Source organism: Symphodus melops, assembly GCF_947650265.1.
Source record: "Symphodus melops genome assembly, chromosome: 23".
In the NCBI taxonomy this organism is placed as follows: Eukaryota; Metazoa; Chordata; class Actinopteri; order Labriformes; family Labridae; genus Symphodus; species Symphodus melops.
In genome coordinates, this window is record NC_136713.1 from 7,054,934 (window position 1) to 7,066,561 (window position 11,628).

Genomic DNA, 11,628 nt, shown 5'->3' on the forward strand with positions numbered 1-11,628 from the left:
CTTCTCCAGAAATTGACCTTTGTGCAGATCAGATTCGCTCCATAAGGTTCTCTTTTTTTTTTAAGCTCCATGTTGGAGATGATAAATCCTATCAAATACTTTCTACAGGATAATTTGTTTTCAGCCATTTAACTTAGATTTTAGAACTCAGATTTTTTTATTTGTTTCTATTCGGACAACAGCTCTATTATTTGATAGAAACATATATTAGGTGTGTCTCAGTCAGCCTCTCCAGTTAGGCAGCATGCAGAGGAACTCGCTCACCTGATTGGAAGGCAGCCGCTGTGACCGTCTTCAATTACTGCTGCAAGAACAAAACAAAGATTTAACAGCTGCCATGTGCAAAAATCGCGGAACTTTTTTTTTTTTTTTTTTTGAACAGTTGCAAAATGAAAATGTATTCTAGTCAATACATTGCAAACTGGGTTGAATTCGAAGATTTCTTCCCCTTATGGCCACATAAAATCTCTCCTACATTACCAACTTTCAAAGATTTAACCAGCATGTTTCTGCTCAATAATAGTCCTTTAAGTCCCCGAGGTATTTACACCATCCAACATGAAGATTACTGCAGCTGTACTGACTCTCTGTTCTGCTTTATTTAAAGATCACTAACAGCCAATAATATGCTGCCATGTCAACATATGCGGTTCTCTATATTCAACATAGTATGAGTTACTCTTTTAGAATCACTCCTGAAACGCTGTATAGGCCCTTTCTGCTACACTTGAAGTCTTAACCAGCATGCCCTGAAGGTGGCGATACACATCAGGAAACAAAGTGGCTGAATGGGACTGCTTCACTTGAGTAACATGAAAGAAGAAGTGTTAAAGGAAAAGAAAAAAAAAACTCCTTTGCCTGAGCTTTTCCTGTGCGATTAAGAAGAGGGTGAAATAAAGAGCTGCAGATACTTGAGTCGAATGAAACCTTTCTTAAGTCGTCCTTAAACTCCGCTCTAATGTGCCAGGGAGATGCATTCAGAAGGAGCTAAAGGCTAACGAATTTAACGTTGGAGTTATGAGACGGGATGGAGAACAGATGTTGACAGAGGAGATTTAAGACTGGTGCTGGTTTCCTTTCACGCAGGAATCTGTCGAAATGAATCCACACACACACAAACCACCTTTAGATATTTCTTTTTTGGATTTATCATTCACAGAGAGAAAACCTTACTCCACCTGTAAGTAAACAGACAGAAGAGAGGAAAACTGGCCTTGAACAGGCAGACAACTCCAGGACAAACTCACATGTTGGGATGCAGCCATCTGCCGGGACGGAACAATGTGTGTATGTATATAGAAGAATATGAATAAGTATGCATGATGCACAGATCAAGTCTCCAGGCGGTAACTTTTGTTATGTTGTTCACAAAGACCAAACACGATTCTGAATATGAGCAAACACTTTGCAACAGCAGCTCGGGAAAACAGGCAGACACACTCGAGCAGAACCAGATTCGTTTGCGTGCAGCCACCTGCCAAAAGAGTTCACTAGATAGAAGGGGAAGAAAAAAAAAAAAACAGATTTGCATCTCTGACACCCGAAGATGTCATTAAAGCCGTAATGTGACGCGTTAAGAATGATTACTAGCGTGGGGCGTATTATTATCATCAAGCTAATGACGCCGTTTCCACCACACAGGTGCAGTTTAAAGAATCCTCGAGGTCATCAAGCTGATTGTCTTTCTCTTTATTTTTTATCATCAATGTGAGTCTTCCTGTAAAGGTGTGTGTGTGGGGAGGGGATGGTGGGGGGGGGGGGGGCAGCAGGAACCTACAGGTGGGCTCTCTGTCTCTCTCTCTCCCAGGGCGTGGGAGTGAGGCGGGAAATAAGGTAGCAAAATCAATATCATGTGAATTATTAAAAGCTTCCCCCCCTCCTCCTTTTGTTTCCTCTCTTTTTCCTTCTTAGGAAGTTTGCACGATTCTCATGCACGCACATACTATAGGATATTTCTGCACAGGCCACACACACACACACGCGTGCGCTCTGGTCTGGTCTTGGCGCTCACCCCTTGTTGGAGTGCTCATTAGTCAGTGCAGTGATGCAGAGTCGCCCTGTCATTAGCTGAGAGCTCTGTGTCCTCCACTCCCTTTCCTCTGTATTTTTTTTATTTTTTTTATTCTTCCTCCTCTACTAAGGATTTCGTCTTCATTTTATCTCCGACGCCAGGGGCCGTTTCAGAGATCTACATGACAAAGATCTCCCTAATCCCACTGACGTCTAAATACCCTCGGCAGACCGTCTTTATTAGCAGAAGTGAGATCAGGTATCCTAATTGCCTTCGCCGTACGTGTCACTTGTTACAGCCGGAGCTGAAGCTGTTGAAGGAAGAGTCGGCTCAACTCTGGCTTTGTTTCGTCTTCTTTTGATGGTCAGAAAATTAAACCGTTATCTGATCTGGTCCAAATTGCTCTGCCTGTCTTGTGTCGATAAGTCAATACAATGCAGGTGTTGATTAAAGTAATAGCAGCAATACAATCATGTCAAAATACTCCGAGGAGAATTATCAGCTGAATGAACTTAAAGCAGGAGGAAAAAGTTCACATCCACACGCGTGTTCATGTTGGATTTTTTTTTTTTTTTTGCGGACTTTTAATGAAGCAGTTTATTGTGTCACAACGAGCTTCAACTTCTTTCCTACGCAGACAGAACTCCTGTGACCACGTCACCCGTGCCCGGCAAAAACCTCCACAGGGTTCCCTGTCCCACACCGTGTCCAATTTCTCCTCGCTCACTGAGCCCTCAAGCGCGACCTCCTACACCTTCACCATTCAGATTCAGGCTCCAAACCTGGAGAGGGGGGGAGGGGGGGGCAGATGACAGAAATATGATCGAGCTGATCTTTAAGTCAGAAAAGTGCAAACCACAATTTCTCATCACTTCCTCCAATGCAACCAGATGCTTATTTACTTATTCTTGCAGACCTCTCAATGGGGCCTGTTAGATGCTTTCTTTTATTATTTTTTGGTTCATTTTGCATTCATCCTAACATCAGCTGTAAATGTCAGGTATGGGTGTCAGTCCTCCAGATTCAAAGACTAATGGCCTCTTTCATCGTTTTTTTTTTTTTTGTTTGCACCAACATTCAACAATTACACAGAGAGAGAGAGAGAGAGAGAGAGAGAGAGAGAGAGAGACAGATCAGAGAGGAGGCAGAGATAAAATGTCTCCACAGAGAGCAGCCTGTGTGATGCAGCGTGCAGCACAGCCCAAAGACACGTTCTGACTCACAGGTTTGACTTTCACCGGACTGGAGGACTCCCCCCTCGCTCTGCTGCTGCCGTCGCCGTCGTCGGAGACCAGCACTGCTGCTCACCCGCTCCAACTCGCTGAGAAAAGCGGCATTCTGGGAAATGTAGGAAACCCAAAACGTAAGTTAAACTTGCTCGAAGGAGAAAAAAAAAATGTGGCGGCTACTTAGCAGCTGCCTGTGAGCAAAAGCTAACATCAGCCGGAGGAAACCGTCGAGTGACAGAAAGAGCGAAATTAAAGTCATGGCGTGTACTCACAGTGCGGCTCGTTCAGACCGTCGTCCTTCTCCTCCTCCACGTGTGGTACCGTGAACGTCTGCACACTTGCTGCTGGCGTCGGCAGGCCGTGATTTTTGACATCGCGACGTCATCCTCTTTCACTCAGAGCTAGACGGGAGGGAAAAAAAAAAAAAAAAAGGGAAAAGGTGTGTTCATAATGCATCAGCTCACACACACACACACACATTTTGAGAGTTCAATCTCACACTTGGAGGGACCACTGTCCCAAACATGCCAACCTCTGACTGAATATGAGATACAGAAATGAGCAAAAAGATGATGCTGATGATGATGATGATGATGATGATGATGATGCAGGGTCTGTTTTTTTTTTAAGCATCGGGCCCATAATCAAGCTGCCATGTTTGACTCTACATGGTGTGTAAACCCAAACACTGCAGCTGACTTTGACTCAGTCTTCAATAAACCATCCTGCTGCCCCAACATACTCACCGAAAGTGGATGAATCTGGCACAGGAAGTAGTCTAAGTCCCTATTTTACCCAGCTTCAGCATAAGAACTCAATGACCGACTGTTACTGTCATGACACTTGTAGCACATTAAGATTCACTCACACAACTCCAGCTGAACCCTTTTTCATTCTTTACGCCCCCCCCCCTTTAGCTCTCATGACGCTAATGCTCGTTCCTCAAGTGTAGTCTTCATGGGCGATGAATTCATCACAAAGGGAAGATGTATTTATTCCGTCTCCGGACAGCTCAACCCCACGTTCCAAATCCTAATCCGTCTCACCTCGGATGGGGTCCGACACGCTGACTGATGGGGTATGTTGTCGTCCGCTTGTCGTCCTATCAGTCTTCCTCTTATCTCTGACTTGGCCTCTTGTTTACCGACTCCATCAGTTCAACCCAACATCCTCTAATATCTGTTCCACTAATGACCGCGCTGTAAAAATCTATCAATCTGCTGCAGACACCTTCGGGAGATCTCGAGCAATAAAACTGTTTCAAAAAAAAAGAAAGAAAAGAAAATCGAGTTTTCTGAAAAACACAACAGGTACGGTAAATTCCCCCGGCCAGACATTCTCGTGTAAATGTTCGCCGCGCCCGTCACATAAACACTCATCACATCCGACCTGCTGTGTTTGCAACCACCATCAACAATGCAATTAATGAACACAATGATGATGGCGCCGGCAGGACATTCCTCTTCGCTCATCATGCATTCCACACCGCCTGCGATTACAAATGACCAAACACTCCATATAATAGCACATCATTTAGCCGATGTCCTTCGCTGGCTTGGCTCCCCGCATACTCGCACGCCGGCCATCAAAATCCCTCTGATAGAGCACATTAATTACACCCATCCACGGACAGCTATGATTACAATTTCACACGTTTGAATGGACGGCCGCCATTCGCCACAAAACTGCAGAGGCAGAGCAGTGACTTTGGTGAGCGCGCGGGGGGGTGGGGGGGTGGGGGGGGTCCGTAATTCTCCAGAGAGTCGCAGATGCGGGATATGCGGACGCATGGATGCTGACAGCTCATGGCGTTTAAGCAAGGCGGCGTAATTGCATGCAAATGGACCTGAGTCTGTATCTTAACACGTCTTCATTAGCCGCTTCACGACGTGTCTGCGGCTCCGGGATGGAGGGACAATGGAGAGTTGAAGTTAATTCTTCGTAGGCCGCTCCCGTTCTCACATCGGACAACTTTAATTAAGCGATAGATTAAGTTTTGAAGGGACGCTTTAATGCACTGAATCCCATGAGCGCTCTCATAAACAGCAGAATGTAATCAGTCAGTGATATCTAATGGGGTTGAAAATGGACAAGGACATTTTTATATATTTTTTTCTTAATTCAAATCAATCGTGAACATGTCTCGGCGTACATGTAATAACTTTTATTGATGTCGGGCCTCAATGCAGGAAATCTAATTCGAGGAACACGATGGCGACAGGCGGCTGTTGACCGGGAGTCTGGTTCTGCTCAAGGTTTCTGCCTTCGCTCGATGTTTCCGACCCCGCGGCGAATCCTCGTCAGGTCATTAAAAGTTGACGGCATCAGGGCGCTCATTTCAGGGTTCGTCTCTTTTCAGCACTGACTTCGTCGCCTCGGACGGCAGATGAGAGCGAAGTAACGCGGCTGTCCCGCTTCTCACTCGGTCTCCGCAGCAAAGCGTGTCTCAAATCTGTTTTTTTTTTTTTTTTCTTCCCGTGTGTCTGGAATCGTTTTGACCTGTAATCCCCCTCAAGATTATAGCGGCTAAACTGCCCACTGTGTGTTTTCGTGCTCTTTATCAACTCCTGGTAGGCCTCGCTGAGAGGACCGCTGGCCTCTGGATGCCCTTAGCCTGACATTCAGGGATCACAGGGGTAGCTCGCTGTGCGCGTGTGTGCGTGTGTGTGTGTGTGTGTGTCCTCTGGAGCGCGTGCGTCTCTGATGCCCTTGGGGCGGAGTCCAGTTCCTCAGAGGTAACAGTGGGGTCAGAGGGCACGGCAATTAGGGAGCGGTTGGAAGCATTAATTAGCCGATATATCACTTACACTATTGTTGGTATAGACTGTGTACTATAAGGTGGAAATAACCTCTGCACAACTTTCCCTCCTCATCATTTTCCAATAAAGCTTAAGACGTGTTATAATTGCCACCTTCTGCTTCAGTCCTCCAACCTTAAAGAACCCAAACGTTATTGGAAAATGACATAACACTCCTGCAAATGATAATGGCAGACAATGAGAAATAAGTAATCGAACCTTGCCTTGGAATTGAGAGAGTACTCTTTCAACTCTGCGCCCCCCCCCCCCCCCCCCCATCTTCAGGCGACGCGTCTCCCGAATTTACATCACATCTCTCTCTCTCTCTTTTTTTTTTTTTTCCACCCCGTCCGAGGGTTTTCACCTGTGATCCCAGCCCGCCTTGAGCAGTTTTGATTTTCCTCTCTTTGCCTCCGAGCCAGGCTGTGAACTTTCAAAGGCTGCAAGTAAAGCCGCAGAAGAAAAAAAAAAAACTCATAGAGAGAGGGGGGGGGGGGGGGGGGGGGGATCTAAGCCTAGTGAGCTGCCGAGCTCTGCTGCTGAAAGGGACGGCGAATGGGGAGGAGGCTGGGATTGTTTAGAAACTATAGAAATAGTGGCTCGTAATGGGGATTGACAAGGCCACCCATGTGCGGGAAGGAGTCGGCTGTTGCATGGGAAGGACATGACGCTCACAAATATGAGCACGCTGCCCTCTTGGTAGGAGCGTCATCGTGACCCCCTGTGTGTGGTAAGTGGGGTGACATCCCCGACGAGAGACACTCCCCCAGCCCTTCAGTGCAACGATAAGGCTCTACCTGCTCTTCCTCTCTAACCCACAACCAAAAGGGATAAGAGAGGAACACAGTAGCAGCTCCTCAGAAGCAGCAGAGGCCATTTTGCAAAGCCACCGCGTGATTGACAGGAGCTGACGATAAAGGGAGAGAGGAGCGGCGTTGAAGGATAGCCGCCTCGGTGATGGAGTGCTCATGGGGAAGAGTAGCTATTGAATCCTCTTTTTAATCTGTCCGTCAAGGTTATTGAAAGTGCTGTCTTCGTTATTGCACGCCAGCCTTGGATTTGGAGGGGCCATAAGTATGAGAACACCCCCCCCACACACACACACACACACACGCCGTTCAAGAAGCAGGCAGGTAAACAAGCTGGAAGCAAACACACACATACAAAGTCAGAGTGATGTACAAACTTCAAAAGAACCAGCGATTTTTAAAAGTGGTAGTCGCATTAAGATTAAGAAAGTGGCATCAAGTTTGCAAATCTGTATATTTATCCACCCTGATTTTTTGTTTTTTAAACCCCCCCCCCCCCCCCCCATAGGACTGTAGTTCAAGTCTAGACCAAAGGGGGCTCCACACCCAAACCAGACCATCCCCCCCAATCAATGTTCATCAGCGGGTTCAGCAATAACTTGTCAATGGGATCCTCATTAGGATTCAAGTATGCTTTTGAATGATATTGTATTGTACTGAATCACTGTGACAGATGACCGGGTGAGTGGCAGATGAGAGCTTGTCATGGAGTGAATTTCAATCAAAAAAGAGGGGGGTGGGGGGGTTCAGGCAGAAATTGATGCATCTGCATGGCTAACCACTGGTGCTGCATGTTCCCGTTTATGTCTCATACACTGTGGAAGTAGTTCACCTCGTCAGCATGAGGATAACCAGATTAGAGACTACGATGGAGCGAATGATCTGAACTCATCTGCTTGTATGTTTACTGTTGCTTGGAGTAAAGTTAGTTACATTTTTAGCTGTGATTTTGTGAGGAAAATTGTAGTTTTAAAATATTGTTGAAAGACTACAAATCCGTGCTAGAGCACTGTTAATTGATATTCCTGCAGGTTACACAATTACACAATCAACACAATTAAATTCAAGCTTGTGTGAATTTACTACGACAAGAAAAATAACAACTTAACTTGGAATAAAAGCTGGTAAATTTACAGATTTGTATTTTTTTTTGTTATGAACTACAATAAAAACAGCAACAAACAATTAGCTTTGGCTAACTTTAGCTACAGGGACAAAGTACAGGAGAGAAATAGCTCCCAGCTAACAGCAAAGTACTCACTTTTAATGCAGTTTAATCAGACAGTCATCTTCCTCAGAGTCCACCTCATCTTTCTTTTTTATCCTCATGTATGTTTTCCACCATGTGAGCATCCTCCTTGAATTAGCATCCTCCTTGAATTAGCATCCTGTCCATCCACTTGCTCCTTGCATCAACTCTCGCCTGTTTCAGAAAAAACAACAAAAAAAACAACAAGAACCTTAATCGGCGGGTTAGCACGACAGTTTTGTACTTTGCAAAAGGTCCGACACTTGTAGAAACTTACGGACTAGAAACTGCAATCGTAGTATAACTATATGTTGACTAGCCGGATGCTAAACAAGCAAAGAGCACAGGACAGGAAGCACGAGAGGTCAACGTCAGTCTCACTGACGTCAGATTTTTTAGTACGTAAAACACGTGAAGTATTTTTGTTTGTATAAAAACAAACAAAAACAAGCCAGATCGGTTCTAGATAAGCATAAATTACAGTTCTTGATATAAATATTTTTTCCCCAAAAAAGCACTGGAGATTTAACTTAGGGGCGGAGCTTAGACGCTTTAAGCTCCCCCTCTAGCAAAGGATGAATCGACTTGCAATCAAATGGTTTTCAGAATTCAACATTTTCCCCTTGTGTATGTATGTTTTTACATATAAACAATGCGTTGTAAAAGAAATTGCAAAAAAAAAAGTTTAGTAGCTGGCCGTATAAGAGGGGAACTTAAAAGTAGGCTACAATTACTGGTTCAAATGATTGTTGCGTCAAATTAAAACATGTACACAGAAAGCTTTTGTTTGAAAGTAGATGCTGAAATTTATTATAGTTAACTCAGATGCTTTGCACTTAAGTTTCACTATTTTTAAGTTACCTGACCATACTGCCCTGCAGGTGCAAAAGTAAGACAACAGTGACACCTAGAGTCTGAATGTGGACATTTAAAACCATATAACTGAGCTGCTCTGCTTGAAGAGTGGGTGGGTTGGGGGGGGGGGGGGGGGGGGGGGGGGGGGGTACCTTGATATCAACACTCTTGTATTTATTTGTGCATTTCAAACTTTTGGATCTGCATATCACTTGCTGCCAACTGTTAAAATATTAACCAGACTTATCTTTATTACTTATAACTTATATAATGAGCGCAAAGCAAACTTTATGGAAAAGAGGAATCATCCCCCTGTCCATCTGAAATTTCCCGAGCTGTGTGAAATGCATGACCAACCGAATGGAACTAAACGTAATTAAGAGCTACTCAGGGTTAATTTGGTCAGGAATGGCATTAAGTATGTATGTGGTTGCCTTTTCCTAAATACCAGCCCATTAAATCTGTGTTATTAAAGGATGATACTGAAATGAGACCAAGCATATACACATTAAAAATAATTAGTTTGTTCTGTGTGTTTTCTTGAGAGAAGACGAGAGGGAAACTAAGGTTAGATCTGAATCTTTATTATGGCTAATTGTCTGTATTTAAACTTTTTTTTTTTTTACATTTTCTTTTTCTCAGTATATGGAAGTAGTTCACGTCCTTTAGTTGAAATCAATTGGTCAACATCAACTCATTTGAGCTCCATTCAAATCACAAATAAAAGACAGTCCTTTGGAAATGGAGCTTTGGTTAGCAAAGAGTGCTTCTTTAAAAGTGGCATCTCTCTAAGAGTAACAACCTTCCTTTCTTTTATTCATTTCATTTAAAAACGTAGTCCTAGATCGCCCTTAAACATAATAATTTTCATACACCGAGAGTTTTGCTTTGTTATCCCTTGCAAGGCTAGCTTCTATGAACAGCGGTCTGAAATTACCAAATAATCCATCAAGAGCCTGTGCTTTTCAAAGAGCTCCACCTTCTATCAAAGGCTTACCTTGCCTTGTATTCAAATTTCCCCACATTATTTGACCATTCATTTCTTCAGAAAAAAAACCCCTCTGGAAGTTATAAAATATCTGAAAGATGTATTATAGTGGAGAAAAATTACTTGTTTACTCGTGAGAAGCCTTTAATTTATGCTGTCCCTGAACCGTCAGCAGCTACTCAACGCACTCTTATCTATTCAACTCGTTTTATTTGTCCTTTATTAATATATTAATCTGCTGATGGCTGTTTAGCAATTGAAAAAAAAAAAAAAAAACCCTCCTTCTACACCATAAAAGTAGCCTTTTGTCGCTTGGTTTACAAGCATGCATGTGTGCAAATGTATAAGAATATTTGTTTAAGAGAGAGATGTTATGCCCATAGCACTATCAGCTGCAGTTTACACTCCAGTGCCAATTTAAAGCCTGCTTGTGTGTGCATACTGTGCATGTGTGTGTGTGTGTGTGTGTGTGTGTGTGTGCAATCACAACATATGCTGGAGTCAGTGGGGGATATTTTTCCCTAGAGGGTATTCCACACAGCCCTCTAGTCAGTGTCTCAAATTAGAGAGAGCAGCAGCATAGCCGTGCCTCATCCTCTTTAATAGCATTTTAACTGTTATTGGAGCTCTTATATATGAGCATTCAGTGATGCTGGTCATGCCGGCACGCCTATGAAAAGGACAGTGCCACAATAGCCTCCAACTGAACTGTGACAGGCCAATTAATGAGCCTTCATTGGGAAACAGTCGTTACATAGGTCACCTAAGAAGTGTAATTAGAATGCATTGTGGATTCTTATTTTTATTGGGAGCTTTAAATTGAAAGGGGGAGAGCTTGCAATCAATGGTGAGTCATTATAATGATGCAGAGTGATGGATTTGGGTAAAAAAAAAAAAAGAAAAGATGACTGTTTATGGAAGCGGAGCAAAGAGGCAAGAGTTAGCGCTTGTTTTTTCCCCTGCACACACACATTCACACACATAAATGTCGCCCATGAGGCTTGATAGATGTGTCACAGTGGGGATGTGAATGGGAGCCAATTACATTTATAATGTCAGACGTGGTGCTGAAATTAGCTTCAGTATTATTATGTGGAAGCTAATTGCAAGGAAATGCTAAAATGATTTAAATCACCAGGGCTATTTGAAGACATTAAGACATTTTGAAGATAGCTACAGCGCTAACAATTTGTACCACCCGCTTTATAATTACATTTAATAGGTTGTCTTATCAGTGCTGGAAAAGTGGATTCGGATTATCGCCAGGCTGGACAGAACAAAATTGTGTTTTTCCTTTTTTTTTTTTTTTTTTTTAAAGTGATGAGTGCTGGCCATTCTGCTCATAGGAAAAAGGAGAGAGATAATATTCTGGGGGTTAAACTCTTGGATTGCCTCTTCAAAAGGTAAAATGAAGCAGAACACCATTGGTGGGGTCCATGCTTTGTGTTTTCAAGACGCCAGTCTGGAAGGTCTACTATTGGCATTCAACGCCACTTAACTTTCCACCGCAATAGATTTCCTACAGTATGCAAAGACACATACAGAGCGTGTTGCCAAGCCGTCCTCAGAGTTGACCCCATCCAGCGGCACTGACCTCACCATTGTCGGCGCTCTCAGCATTCAGATTGTATGCTAATAAGGGCAGCGATGGAGGGAAGGGGGAGCTGGAGACATGCTTTGTTATTAAGT